A 16,401-nucleotide genomic window follows, 5' to 3' on the forward strand; every position below is an offset into this window, starting at 1 on the left:
ACGGTGGAATGCAGACGTACAAGTCAATGCGTACGGGGTCCACAATTATTGTCATTTCACAGCTAAGCAAGGATTGACCAGGTCAAATCAAAATATATACACGTGGAAACAAATTTCAAAAACCTCGCCATCTACATGAAAATGTTCATTAGTGACAAAAAAAAACACTGTATCAATGATTGGAAAGAACAAAAACAATATGAAATTGCTTAAAAGTGAAAACTCTGCATCCATGCACCTTTTTTTCCCCCCATACATTTGAGAAATGGTGAAGCAAACATGTTAAGCAGACACGGTCTTTTGTGAATTGCTGTAATAAAATTTTTAATTTTTTATTTAATTGAAAAAATAAAAGCCAACAGAAAATACATCCTTGTTTTCTTTTTTCATTCCTTATATTTTTTTTATTGTTAGCCTTAAAAATATTAATTATATTTTCAATTTAATTCTTAAATTATAATTTATCATATACTATTTTTTCCATTTCGCTTCTCATTCCTTTTATTTCTCATTTTCATCATTCTACTCTTTTGTTAAAATTATTGGTTTTCAATTCCATCTTTCAATCAATTTTTTTTTTTCAATTTAACCCTTATTATTTTGATTTTTTTTTTGTTTTCTTTTCAATTTTTAATGCCCTAAAATTTAATTTTTATTTTAATTTTCACCCTTTTTTTTTAATTATGTTTTTTATGTGGTTGATTTTTTTCTTGGTTACATTTTTTTAGTGTTTGATTTGTTTCGAGATTAAGTTTCATGATTTTACCATATTCTATGCTTTCGATCTAATGACACGAGTCATAAGTTTTAAGAGTTATTACGGTTAGAAATTCCTTTACTTCCTCATTTTATTTTATAATTTTATTATTATATATTCCTTTTTTAGAAAAAAAAAATTTTTTATGGTTATCTTTAATTTCTTTTATATCGGTTTGTCTTGATCTCATTATCTAATTTTGCAAGCCTTTTTTAGATAAATGTTTTTTAAGAAATTATTTTGTTTTGTACTTAACTTTTGCAGATTTTTTATTTTATTTTATAAATATAAGTTTTGTTTTGTAAGAAAAATAATTATTTTAAAATAATATTTTTAATATGTTCAGCACTGTATAGTTTTCTCTCTCTTTATTTTACTTACTCGATTTCATGTATTTTTATTTCTATTATTTTTATTGATTTAAAAAAAAAAAGTGATTTAAAAAAAAAAGTTCGGTAAACACAAATGGATAAATATCTCATTTTACAAGATCAAATCTCTTGATCTAAATCCATCTTTTAATTTTTGTAGTTTCTCTCCATTTACACTTATAATTTTTTTTATATAAAATAAAAATCAAAATAGTATAAATACTCAAGTTTTTTTTTTTTTTTAAAAAAAAAACAATTTATGACCCGCAGCGTATGCTTAACGATGGATAAAGTTAGAAAGTAGGCATGCAAGCATGATATGGATAAAGATTGTAAATCCATTGGTTAGGCAAACGTTCAAGCACAAAACAAAATGTTTTTTTTTTTCACCACCGGAGCTTAAGTTGCAAGGCAGAGCCCAAATTGCTGCGCCATTAACAAACATCAAAAGTAAAGCAAATCTTAAGTCCAAACGACAACCATTCCAAGTGCAGCACGTGACAACCATCGTGCTATCCAAACGTGTCAAGCAAGCATGATTGGTTAACAGTGCATACAACAACATGCAAGTAGAAAAAAAATAAAATTATACAAGTCTGTGAAATGGAATAGAGGCTAGTGCATCAAAACCGAGCAAAACTGTGTTAAAATTGAGTTAAATTAAAAAAATAAATTAAATTATGTTGAACTAGTTTTTGTTTAAAAAAATCAAACTAAACTAAACTTAACTGAATTCGATTGATTTTACTTGATTTTGGTTTTTTTTTTAAAAAAAATTTTAGTTTAGTTATTTTTTTTTATATAAAAACCAGACAGAAACGAAAATAATCATTTCTATTGCCATGTGGTGTCTTCTTGGATGGCAAAATGACGAGGAAGCTTGTTTGCTCTTGACACCATTCTAGCAATCATTGAATGTGCTAGTGTTTGGTGGACATGGACTAAATTAGATTAGAATAACATCTGTGTGGTTAGTGAAACTTGTACTCAGACAGCCGGGTCTACTAGTTCGGCGGCAACAAAACCTCTTTGACATGTTATGGAGAAAGCAGGTTAAACCTAAAATTTTAAATTTTTTTACAATTGGTCCCTCTCTTTTAGATATTTTTGTTTTGATAATAATCTTTATTTTGTTCACGTCTCAGTCCCTAGATCTTGAGAGAGAAGAGTTCGGATGCAATAAAAATTTAGGAGGGAGAAAGATCTTGAATGACTAGATTTCAAATTATTAATAACTTTGATTTTGGTATTCATGGATTTGTTTTAGAAAGATAAATACAATGAAGTAGATTTTCATTATTGAAAAAAATAAATTAAGATCCTTAATTTTTTTTTTATTTTTTTTTTTTAGAGATTAGAGGTTGTTTTGGAGTTAAAAATGAGTTTAGTAAGGTTTCTAAGTGTTTTTTTTTTTTTTTGTGTGTTTTTGGTGAAAACAAGTTAGAACATGGAATTTAAAGTTCTAAAAACTTGCAACCTTGATTTTCAAAAATAGTGTAAAGCATAATGGAAACCACTTGTAGTTCATTTAGAAAAACTAGAGCTTTATATGTATAAAAACAAAATAGCTAAGGCATGCGTGCGTAGGCTTTTAGGCTCAAATGTATCTAGGATTTTGGATTTAGCTAGGAGCGTTGACTTAGGATTCCAAGCACAATTGCCCCTTATCTCTGTTTTTTTTTTTTTTTTTCTAAATGTTTTTTTATAATTATTTTATTTAAATCTTAATTAATATCCTTTCTTATTTTGTATTTTTTTTTATTTTACTTTGCCGATTTTTTTTTATTTAAATTTCAATTAAAACCATATCTCTTGCTTTTTTTTTAATAAATTTTAGCTCTCTCTTTTTTTTTAAATGGTAATTAATATTTTTATTTATTTTTAATCTCATAATATTTGAAAAAGATTATTGTAAATTTATCTTTAAATTATATTTACATGATGTATTTATAAAAAAAAATAATTTTTTATTGTTATCAATAGGGGCGAGCAAAAAAACTAATAAACCGATTAAAAAAAAAAAAAAAAAAAAAAAAAAAACCAAACAAAAAAAAACCGATTAAAAAATCATAAAACATTTCTACTTCTATTCGGTTTTGGTTTTTAAAGTCTGAAACCTGATTAAATCAAACCGAACCGGATTCAACCATCCAGCATTTAAAAAAAAAAAAAACACAATATAAATATGATATTTTTCTAACCTTAAATAACATTTAGCCGCCGCCCCCCGGTCTCTGCATATCTTTCCCCTCTCTTTACTTTCTGCATCTTTTCTTTTTTATTTCTCTCCCCTTTCTTTACTCTATGTAAACTGAAAGTTACAAGCTTTATGAGGTGCATGCATAAAGTTATTGAAAGATATTCTGATTCAAGCTCTAAACAAAAGCTCATTCTTTTCTCTATTATACCCTCATCGGAGTGACAGGGAAGTATCACCTTAACTCTCTCTCAGGACCTACTCATCAAAAGATGCCCAAGCTCTTTGATAGAAGAAGCTTCAAATGCGTAGTTAGGATAAATGGCTGCTTGCAAGAATAAGCTTTGGGACTTTATAAATGGAATGATTGGACATAGAGAAGTCTGCGGTCTCCGGTTTGGCAACACAATAAGATCTGTAATCATACTTATACAATGTTGATGTTAGAAAAGTGGTGGTTATAGGCTTGGCTCCTGCGGGTTGTGCTCCCCACTATTTGTAGCTACACAATAACATAAAAAAATGGAGATAATAAGAAAAACCGTAGGGATTTTTTTGGGACTGTGAACAAATTTTGTTTGCAACTAGAATAATTTCAATTTTTTAGGGAAAAAAATCGAATCAAACTGAACTAAAATTAATTGATTTGAACCGATTTTTGATTTGGTTCAAAAATTAAAAACAATAATCGATTGTTTATTTATTTATTTTGATTCAAAACCGGACTGAATTGAAAATACTCGGCTTATCAACCAAAGTTAACCTCTTAGATCAAATAAATAAAAAAAAAGTGTAGAATAAAAAGGATATTTAGGGTTAAATTATCTGCACAGGAAGATTAACTTTCAAGTTTTAATATTGAATACACACACACACCCGAAAACACACGCATATCACTAACACCCTTTTTTTTTTTTTTTTTTTTAACGTTAGAAGTTACTAATTAACCTGGAGGCTTAACCACAAGGTGGCGCTGAGCTGCGAGACTTGTATTATCTGAAATGATCTGTTGTAAAAATTCTTAAAATTGGTGTCTATCAATCGACCCCATGAAAACACCTTCCAACTAAACCACACCAGAGATTTTCCAAAGTCCAACAGACCACTTGCACAGGAAATGCTTTAAATAACAAACTGAACAGGGAAAATCAGAAAATGAGAATCAGACAGGTGAAATATTCACTTTGGGTTTCACCAAATGTGACAATATTTGCATATTTTTATACAATGCTGCCATATGAAATTCGGAGTCAAGTCTGTCAGATGAATTGCATTATCAACTTGGCATGAACTCTATACATCTCCAGCAATGGGAAATGAATTTACAGACAGGACTTTCTCTATCGTCCAAAAGATTGTAAAAAGTAACTGGACGATATCTTGGGGCACTGTCACCGTTCATCCCCCCGTGTCAATATTATCATCACCAGGTGGCATTTGTCTAGGCTCCGATAGTGAAAGTCGCCTTGGCTTTGTTGATCCGGCATCAACAAGCCCTTCCGATGATAAAGTTAACGCGGCAGATCCTGATGAGGACCCCAATAACCGTCGAACAGGGGTATCAGCTGAAGATGATGCTGTGAGATTGTATGTGAAAATTCCCATAGGGTGGTGAAACTTGCAACTTGGACCAAACTTGCAGATGCCATAACGAGAGTAGAAGATGCATAAAGGTTCTCCCTGTCACGGACAAGACATAAGCTCCAACCAATAATTATAAAGTAAAAAATCAGAGTTGAAGCACAGATCCTACAAGCATGTTTGAACAGAAAAAAAAGTTGATACATTCCTGTGTGATCGATCATTTATAAACAAAAGTTGAGTTAAATGTGGGATGGAGAACTTGATTTATTATAAAAATAGGTGTTTAGGTTTTGATATGATTTATCAATATTAGCCATGTATGGCTTGTTTCACATCAAAATTTTAAAAGCACTTTCTTCCCCTCCTATTTTCCTTAGTTTTATTGTATGCCAAAATTTTACTCAATCTCAAAGCTTCCTTGCCAGTGGAAGCCACCTTCAAATCATGTAATTCTTGGACTTCTATATAACACAGTTAACAATTAGCTAATCCAACCACTACACCTCTTAATACAAAACAGTCCCTACCCTGGCGATTTCCACCAATACAAAGAAAAACTTTTGCTCTAGGAGGAGCAGAATTGCAATTTATTCATATTGATTATATATTGAGCGGGAATTGGAACTGCATTTTGGTAAAAGAATTTGATTCTTTGGTCCATTACACACTATTAGGTCTGATTTGCTATCATTTGTTTTTGAAATTCATGCAACATAATAACAGGATTAATGTGTTTTTATTTAAAGACTAGAATGCAGAGGTATTTTGGTAATTTCCAAGTTTGCTGGAAAATTTGGAATATTGTAGCTCTAAGTTCTATTTATCATTTATCTGTCCTAAAGTAACTAGTCTTATTAGGGATTTTCTATTCTAAATAGGATTACTATCTTCTTATATAGGAATCCAAGTCTTTCTTGGACTCCAAGTGCTAGGACTCTATACAAAGGTATGTAATTGTTCTATAAGGATTCAGCGTCAACGAAATAAAAAGTTCCAGCAATTTTGTTTTGTAACTACAAGCCACAATCTTACTTGGGTGTAATGCCCAAGAATCCTAGGTGTGAAGCTTAGTTTTTCCTCCTCCTAAGCTTAGGTTTTGTTAAGTGCACTGGGCAAAATAAATGGGGATAATTACATGCAAGTAAAAAAGGGATGGTGGAAACTGAACTCACCGGACGTAAAGGCAGCCCTATTGTACTCAAGACACAGTCTGGAGCAGGAATTAGCCTCTCCCTTGGATGGTGGAATCTACAAACTGCACCAAACTTACAGTCTCCGGTCTTCATGTAAAACTGACATTCAGGCTGACCAGGTCTCTCAGGAAAAACACTCTCTCTTTGCAAGGCATAAAATCCCATGGGGACAGAATCAGAACGGTATGGAGAAAATGTCCCTTGAGATCCTGCATTGACTGATTCACTCTGGCGTGAGGTTCCATATATCTGACTGTTTCCTGTTTGTTGCTGACTCTCCGGAGATGACACCGACCCAACCTGACCCTGGAAAATAGTTCAACAAGCATGTCACTTTTCTTGATACTCAACTCATGCACACAGAAAGCTTAGCAAGTGAATGTCAACTGCAAAACAAAAGAGCATTAATAAAAATTCATCATGCCCTTGATGCAGCTGTAAAAGCAGATGTCAGAGCCTCCTACAAATTCATTGTTGGACCACAGCCCAAAATAACTCCAGAAACATTTGGAAATGTTCTAATTGCACCTCAACCAATCTTAGAGATCAAGATGACGTAATTGTTGGTCTCATTTAAACTCCATATAGATGCCAAGATCTTCAGAGGATAATACTAGTCAAGTAAATAGCTTTAGTTTAAATGCACTAGCTAAAGATTGGTCACACTTTGGTGGAAACATTAACTGTCATTTCATTTTGCTCTTTGGAAATCTTGGTACTTTCATATTTTTGCAGCTATGGCTGGATATTTTAGAAACTTCCCTGCAATTTGTGATCCCAAAATGGTATTATGCCATACATTAAAATCCAAATGGCAAGATTTCCTCTTGATGCAAAAAAATCGTGTGCCTGAAGGCATAGCAGACTGCCAAACACCTCTAAAACAACCAACATTAATTGCACACTCAAAGCTGGGGAACAAGCAATTGCACGCTCAATGCTGAGGGGTTTACAGAACTTAAGAGAAAAAAATTTATTTGGAGGGGGCTAGATCAGAATATTAGAGGGGCCAATATGAAAAGTATTCTAATTTTCGAGGACTACAGTCAGCTTGGTAGGCATGGCACCCTCATGAAAGACATAAACGCCAGCCCTATGCACATGGAATATTGAAGAAAAAAAACAAATTTCTTTGGAGGCTAGACTAGAATATTATAGGGAACAATATGAATAATATTCTGATTTTCAGGACTACAGTCAGCCACCCTCGTGAATGACATAAACGCCAGCCCTATGCACATGAAAAATTGAAATTTCACTCAATAAAGTTTCCTAAAGTTTTCAGCAACTCTGCCACAACATCTATCATAAAAAATACCAAAAACACCCACCTCCAAGTCCAAGATCACCATCACCCAAAACAAACACTAGTACCTAAATAAGCAGAGTCACCCCATCACCATCACTAGTAATCATCACCAGCCAACCCAATCAACTTTGACCAAGCTTCAGCTCCAGACTCATCCCCTAATGCAACTAAGGGTAGCTGATACTTACAAGTTCAGATGTCCCAGAAAATAAAATAACCAAAAATTTTAGCAAAACAGAAAATATTTGAATAAGGCTACTAAAAGATTTTTCTGATCAGTTGAAAGCAAAGCTTGTTAATCACTATTTATATAAAACTAGCAAATTGTACAAAAAGCTGAGCGAATTTAATGTTTGAAAAGAAATACAAGTACCAAAAAGATGTAAATGTGCAACATCAACAACTAAGTACTATGAGTGAAGAGCCATTTTCTCATACACAAAAGACACGCTAATTAAATCAGCCAAAAAAAATAATCAGTGGAAACAGCTTGGATCCAAGATTTAAGACTTTGGTTGGGGGAAGACATTTCATTTGATATTTTGGTGGATTTGGTTTCTGATCAAGCTAATTGGCACTGGAGGATCCATAAAACCGATCCCAACCAGTTTGTGATTCTTTGTTGTTGTTGGGTACTAGAAAAAAGTACTTGACATGTTAAGAAATATCTCTTTCGACTTTCAGGGAAGAAAGAAACAAAAATTTCCTTCATAGGAATGAAACTATTAAATTTGGAAGACGAGAACCAGATATATCATCTTTATGGAGGGAAAAGCTTTCCATCCTTAAAGGGGATAAAATATGTTAGGAAAAATCTTTAGAGATGGAATTATTAAGGGAGGGGGAGAGCTGCCCTCATTGTGTGATCCAAGTCCAAAAGCCTCCAAAGTAACCAAAAAATTGTACTTGATTGTATTCTCTGAAAAAAGATAAAGAGGAGCTTACACTGTATGCATTCCAGCCAGGGACTGATACGACTCCCTGAGGTAGAATCAAAGGTGTGTAATTTGAAGGAGCTTGCCAGCGTGGGCTGGTAATAAAAGATGCTCTTGACCAGTTTGTTGCAAGTCCTCCTGGATAAGATTGCTGACCAGGGGTAGTTGGAGAATTGACAGTAGGGTAAACAGGAGAGCCACGCAAAGGAACCATCACATTAGTTGGTTGAGGATGATGAAATTTACAAGTGCTACCAAACTTGCACTGTCCTGTTCTTAAGTAATAAGCACACTCCATCTCATTCTGCAGGAAATAAAAGAATAGAGTGAAATGAAAAACAAAATGCATGTCATCTTAGGAAGCACACATACAATAAAGACAAGGGGAGATAGGGGATGTGCAAGGCAATCTCATCCCCCACAAATGGACAAAGACATTACTTATTTCCACCAGAAACATTGCAGAATTGAATGAGAAAAACTTAAAACAAGCCGATCATTACATTCAGCAAAGGAGCCCTCAAACAATTTTCAACAAGAGATATTTCCCATTAATTCCAAGAAGGCAATTGGACATAGATAGTGAAAAAGTACAAAACTAATGGAAGGAATACAGAGCTTATTAATTTTGGAACTTGGAAGTAAATTCAAGAAAATTGACAATAAGAGTACTCCATGCCATCCTAAACATTTCACTGGCTTTTCTCCACATACATATATATTCTTTGTATCTTAGTTTGTTTTTACTCATGCAATTAGCTTCCTTATTTCTCCCTCTTGTTTCACACAGGGGGCTACTAAATGGGATGCGATAATATATGTCAAAATCATATCTAAATAATTTTGTCAAAATTTTGCGCTTCTCATCAATTACATGCTACATAATATTTATTGAATACACCTATCATGTAATGAAGGTGTCCTAACTTTTTCAAGATATAAAATGTAAGAATTTGAGTCCTGGCTTTTTTCTGTCCACAACGTGACTCCGACAATAGGTGAATGCTACTTACCAATTTTTTCACGTGCTATCCATTATTCTTCATTCAAGAAACTTTCTCAAAGAGTTGTGGCAGGGGAAACACATTAAAGAAACATCCTAATTATCATATAGGAAAATGGAAATAAAATTTGGAAACTGCGGATGACATGGCAAAATAGTACAAATGCCAGCACAGAAAGCTGATGATGCACTTTTAAGTTATTTTTAAAGAAACCAAAAACTAACCTATGCAATTCCTCATCAACAAAGGCGTTTTCTATTCTAGAATAAGTTGTAATGATAGGTTTCTTAGTAAAAAAGTTTGAATTTCAGTCTTGGGTTATTTTTTAAGTGGGGGCAGAATTTTAATTTCTCATATTCCTTCAAATTAGGGTTATTTTAGAAATTTGCAGAATTACTTGAAGGTTTAGTCTTATTTAGCAATTTGATGTCTTAGTCTTCAATACTTTATTCCTGTTTAGTTTCTTTCCTAGTCAAGTAAAGATTAGTAATCCTAGTCTTTTAAGGAGTCTTAAATCTCTACAAATAGAGATGCTATGTTTTAATTTTCAACAGAGTTGAGTTATGTGGAATGCATACGGGGGTTGGACCTAAACTCATGGCTTTTAGGATCTACTTCTGGGATTCAAGTGGCTTTTCATGAATTTTAATATCAATTTGAAGGCTGAGAACCTACGGTTTCTTTTCCTTTTCTCTGTTCTTCAATTTTCTGGTAGCTCTTCTCTTTCTGACTTTCTATTCTGCTGCTACAGTGTGGTGAATTTCACAGCCCAGTTTCTCGTTATTTCTTCCTAAACAATTTCTATTCTACACTAATTCCAAGAATAAAAAACCCTAGCTCACCACAAAGACAAATCCTTTGAAGAACATCCATCTCAAACCTGTCCTACATCAAAAGCCTTCACAAGTCTCTATGCCTTTTCCAACAGTTCTACTCAGAGCATCGTCAACAAGAGTGAAAGAGATGGAGATAGCAGATCAATAATAAAAAAAAAAGTACTTATTTGAGTTAAAAAAATAAAAGATCCATACCAGTCGAAGTGGATAGCCCAAAATATTTAAAGACACTCTTCCAGAAACCCCAGCCTTGTCTCTAGGGTGATGAAACTTGCATGTGGCTCCAAACTTGCAAGTTCCAGTCTTCAAGTAGTACTGGAAAACAATTAAAGTGTAGCATTAGATTTAGAAACAAAAAATTACAAGAAAAGGAAATTGCCAAAATCCTTAGATTGAGTTGTAGGATACCAGAAAAAGAATCAGAGGTGGCATTAAATAGGATAGAAGACTTTAGGAAAAAAAGGAAAGAAGACCCAAAGTAGGAGAGAAGGGTGAAACCATCAAGAATTCTAGTAGAGAGAAGAGAGAAACAAATCTTGACATCAATTCTCAATCATCAACAATGCTATCCAAACACAGAATTAGAGCTTTTAGTCTTTTAGAAAACACCAAGAACCCAAACTACACCCTCTAACCATTAGGGGCGTGACTTGGTAAACTCAAAAACAACAATCACCTCTACTAGATAGAAAATAAAATGAACTTCTAACTAACACCAAAGTCTTCAAATGATTAGATGAGAACAACTAAAAATTCCAAGTGATCAAATAGAAAATATCAAATAGGAGAATAGTAATCCTAAAGTATTTTTTTTTTGTTTCACCATCATCATATAAGAACTATGAACTAGAACTTCAAGCACCCCAAGCTGAATTTAACTTGTTCCTCAAACTTCTGTCCCTCATGCTGAAAAATGGTGGAATCATGGATTTTCAATTACCTAACCAGCTCAATACTCAGAGTAAAGTGTAAATCCTTATAAATATCTGATGCAGACAACAAAAGCAGCAAAATTAATGTCTCAAGGGTATTTATGTAACTTCCTGGTTTAATGGAAAATCTGGGAAGTCCTCTAGGTCTAGGTTTTATTTCTGTTTAGTATTTTATTTTATTATTCTTAAGGTTGTTATGTTTTCCTATTCTAAATAGGAATTGTTATGCTGGTTTAGAATATAAGTCCTTCTTGGATTTTAGACTACTAAATCTCTAAAAATAAGAGTGTAGTTTCAATACTTTGATGGCAATAATTTCCAGCAACTTGCTTTGATTGTGTGACTCAATCTCCCATAGGTGTGACCCCTTTAAAGAGCCCTAGATGTCAAGCTTAGGTTTTCTATCCTATTGGTGAGACTCCTAAAATTCCTAATAGCGTGACTCTAGCATACAAACCCCTTCATTTAACCTTAAGACACCTATCAATAGTCGCTAACAACATCTCATGCATACCTAACAACCCTACAACAATTACCCATCACGGATTCAGCCTGAAGTCTCCTAAAACACTGCTCAAAGCCACGAACAACACCTGAAACTTGGATCCCTAACAGCCCCAAAGCTGTCCTGCATCACTATCAGTATGTAGAGGACTGAGGTCTCCAATTATACAAGAATTAACAAATATCAACTCAATCATCAACATCATTTTTGGTCTTTCATTGTGATTGTTGGAAATTAGTACATCATTATTGCGATGGCCCATGAACAAGGTGTAATGCTAAAAGTAGAAATAATGAAAGCATAAAGGAAAAGAAGAGAACCAGTTAATCTTCTTCCATACAATTTCAGCCCATCAACATTTCTAATTCTCTAATTTCTGTCCAATGCATTATCTAACAAATATCACTTAGGAGATGTCCCATGAACATGGTATGAAACTCAAAGTGCACATAATGAAAGCATAAAGGAAATGGAGAGAACCAGTTAATCTTTTTTACTTCCATACAATTACAGGTCATACATTTCTAATTCTCTAATTTCTGTCCACCACATTATCTAACACATCACTTGGGAGATGTCCAACAATTAGCAGGCATTCCCATAATATTTTTAAACCTTCCAATAGACATGAACTTCAGCTAACCATATCTTTCCAGCTAACTTATGAAGGAAAAATATGTCATGAAAAAGTCTTTAATGGTGGGATAAGACCATTCTGATAGATCGAAGTGGCAGATAGGTCATGAGCCAGAAAGGGACCCAGCCAAAACATATGTAAAAGAGAATGCTTCAAAATCAACTAGAATACTTACATTCATATTGAACCATTGGAATAAACTATTACACAGTAAACAGTCAAAGAATTAAACTTTCTATGCAGACACTTTGAAATCCCAAACTTGACCAACCAATTCTCCAAAACACAATCAAACAACTAGAAAACCAGAGGATCTCAGAAAACAGCACAGGTTAGGTAAATGAGCTTTATTTAACAAATGGATAACAAAAAGCTCGTGAACATAAATCAGAAGAATTTAGAACCATAAAATTGAGAAGCTAAATATCTGTGTGACATATGTCATCTCTCAAGGTCTAATGGAAAATCTAATCCTTATAACAAACACAGGATACAGGTTTCACCACTGCAAATACACATGAAAAGTTGCAAAAAAGAAATTTCATGTCCACATTTACATTAATGACAAAAATTCAAGAACATGTGAGGAAATGGGGGATTACACCTAATGAATTGCTTCAAAGGATTCACAACAGAATAGTCTGAATTGATGAAAGTTTCTCTGGAAAGAAAGGCAAAGTCAATTTCGTATTGGCCAGTCTCTCAAATCTGCAATTAAAATAAGCATAATAATAACTATATTGAATAAGCTCCACCGGACAGCTAGTTTTTATGAAGAGAGGACTGAAGATTACTAGATAGTAGTTTCCCATTGAGACAACTATCAATCCCCCACTCTTCTAGCTTCTCTGGACCCTGGCAGAGATTCTGGCTCCAGTTGCTTTAATTTTGCAGTGATTATCTTAACTTTAATTTAATTACTGTCCCTCCTCTATGGTCAATAGTATCTCATTCTCATATTCCATCTACATGAAACATGATTAATGTTTCAATCAGAGCAATTCAAAAACTCAAAATGCACCCATTTGGTTCTCACCAAATTTAAAGGTAATTACTTTTCGTAAGACATTAAGAGCGATGTAAATCAGAATGTTCAGAACATTCCCTTCTCAATACACAAATCCAGTGCTTCTATCTATATGTTTCATTCCTATTTTAAGGGGACTACATTACTACCTTGCCCTGAAAAGCTTTACCATATCATTGACAGATATTCTCAAGCACGATGCACATGGAGGCCTATTAATTTATTCAAAGTGAAGATAAGATCTCAACTATGCAGTGATAAAAAAAAAAAAAAAAAAAAAGAAGAAGAAGATTGATAGTGGGAAAATTGTCATTATCAGGTTCTGGTAATACATGTGTTGCCATCTGTGGAAAGTGCAAGCTAACTACTATCACATTCAGTTTCTGCGGTTGCAAATTTGAAACAATCCATTCATAGCAATATAAATTATCTGAAAATTGTTAAAGAAAATCATTTAAATAAATGTCAAAAATAAATATTAGTATTTTACCAGGAGCACATGTCCTTCTAGCATTTCACTTGGATAAATGCAATATTATCAGAGAAACTTTGTTTCAAGTCAAAATAAGAAAACTATATAATGGTGATAATGTGGTAGGAATCAGATCAATTCCCTTATTCTTTACAATAATAAAAAGGAACACAACAATTTTCTGATATTAATTCCTCTTGGTAAAATAAACGACAAAGTTCATGACTGGTAAATTTGTAAAAATGAAGTCCACATAAAGCAAGCTAAGGAACAAACCTGGCATTCTGGTTGTCCTATTCTTTCCGGGAATTCTCCCTTCATCCTGGCTGCCGCAATAGCCTAGAATTCAACAAATCTTAGTTCAACATATAAATCCAAGAGATTTTTTTTTTGTTTAACAAGGAAACATGAAAATTAAAACTGCTAAGTGAAAATGAGGATGCCAAAACTTGAATTGCAATTTTGCTACTCCATGCAAGGCAGCGTTTACATCAATATATGCATACAAGAAAACATTTTTCGATACAAAAGCATCCCTCGTTCCTACATTCAACCATATCATTGTTGGATATGTCTGCATTCAGTCAAACAAAAAACACATGCATGGCCATGTGTGCGGATGTGTGATAGACTGACAAGGGAAAAGCAAATAAATATGCACCAAAGGAGAACTGAAAGTTCAGAAAGCTTTCTTTAGGATATTGGGTATACTTCCCTAATTTAAAACAACTCAGCAGGTGAGTTCAATGCATTTTGCTTGAACTTACTAGTAAGTCAGTTTTTAGAAACATTATTTGATAATAGACACAATGAAAATCAGCATATAAGTACAGTTAAGTACATATAGTTGATTATGTTCAATTGTAAACCAAATAGCAACATATGCAATAATTCTGTAGCATTTCTATAACAACAAGACAGAAACCACAATCTGCCAAGACTCGGGTGCTCAGTTCAACTGCGTTCATTGATTCTAGATAAGAATCTAATTGAAAATGTAGTAATATTACTGTAGTTTTTGTGATCCGAGAACACGGCAGCTCATACCAGCTTCCGATTAGGAGGATGATTAAATCGGCAGGTAGGCCCAAATCTACAGAGGCCTGTTCTTATGTAATAAGAACAATCCGGCTCTCCAGGACGCTAGGGATACGGCCCAGCTTCCATTGTCTCACTCGATCTCAGGTTCATTTGCCACATTGCATCTGAAATGAAACTGGACAGGTGAGGTCAAACATCTATGAGAAATCTTCGCCAAACAGAAACAAAGAATAATTTCCCGATATTCATTTTCTCCATGATCTCCTACAAGGATCTCTCCAAATCCTGTTTTCCCTGTCTGTATATATGCAGAGTTGCTCGAATCAGAAAGTAAAGGGTATAAAATGGAAAAAAAGAAGAAGTGAAGCTTGTACACGGCATAATACTTGAGATTTTGCATAATAATAAAGGGGGCAGCAAGAAGCTAAATATTTCATGCAAAAATCGTGGGTTAATTTTACAAACACCAGTTCGAATGTTAGATTCTTGGACAGTTAAAAAAAATTGTTGCTTTTCATTACATTTACATGCAAAACATTAAACAAAAGGCAAGAAAGTGTTAGAGCGCTTGAAACAGAGGCTAAAATTCTGACCCATCAGCCGACAAAAACCAAAATTCTTATAACTTTAGACAAACGAGCTGTAACTGAACAAATTCAGACACGATCAAACAAAATTTACAACAGAGGAAGGGTAAAACAGAGAATTCTCAGCATTTCTTTCATTAATTTCCAATGACCAACACCAAAGACAACGAACAAACCAGGAAATTCAATGTTTATTTATTACTTTATTATCATAAAAGGCAGCAGAGAGATAGATAGAGAAGCAACAAGTGAACCTTCACTTAAAGACGGTGACAGAGAAGTTTCCTCGGTCACAGCTGGTAGACCACCACCACCACGAGACATCGGGATTCCGGCATCAAAATCCATTTCTTACTCTGATCATTCTCTCTATACTACCGAATTCTCAGTTTTCCATTCTCTTCCGGAATTCCCATTCCAACAGGAAAACCAAGAATTTGTGTTTTTTATGTTCTTTCAATTTTAGTGAGAGAGAGGGTGGTGAGTATTATTTATTTATTTATTTATTTTTGCTTAGAGAGAGAGAAAAAGGGCGTAGTGTCCTCCTCTCCACAAAAACTCAAGGGAGAATAAAAACCAACCAACCAACCATCCAAGACCAGACACCCCTCCCTTTCTTTCTCGCCTTTCTTTTTCTTTTTTCCTTTATTTTTTTTTCCCTTTCTAACCCGCGTTCTATATTTCTTTTTTTATCACTGAAAACGAACGGCTCTCGCAGATTCTCTCGTCCGCGTAAAATGTTTTCTACTCTCTTCATCTTAGCGCCACGTTATGGTGTATTGGCCCCAAGTCTTTCTTTATCATTTCCTATACCATGGCTGCTTTTCTACGCTTCTTGTCAGTGCTGATGATATTCATGCCAAAGTTACAAATTAGCCCCCGAACTCCATGTTTATTAACATATTACACACCAACGGTTAAAATCTTTCTAATTTCTCTTCTTTGCCCCCATCAACTGCTTTGCCCTAAAATTGATTTTATAGAAATTCTCCATTATTATTTTGTATTAATTTA

General features: G+C 33.8%; 1 pseudogene; it reads right to left on the bottom strand.

Moving 5' to 3' along the window:
* Positions 1–4,473: 4,473 nt before the first annotated feature.
* Positions 4,474–16,018, bottom strand: LOC118028922 (zinc finger CCCH domain-containing protein ZFN-like; annotated as a pseudogene).
* Positions 16,019–16,401: the final 383 nt, after the last annotated feature.

The sequence above is a fragment of the Populus alba genome, chromosome 19, assembly GCF_005239225.2.
Source record: "Populus alba chromosome 19, ASM523922v2, whole genome shotgun sequence".
Classification (NCBI taxonomy): domain Eukaryota; kingdom Viridiplantae; phylum Streptophyta; class Magnoliopsida; order Malpighiales; family Salicaceae; genus Populus; species Populus alba.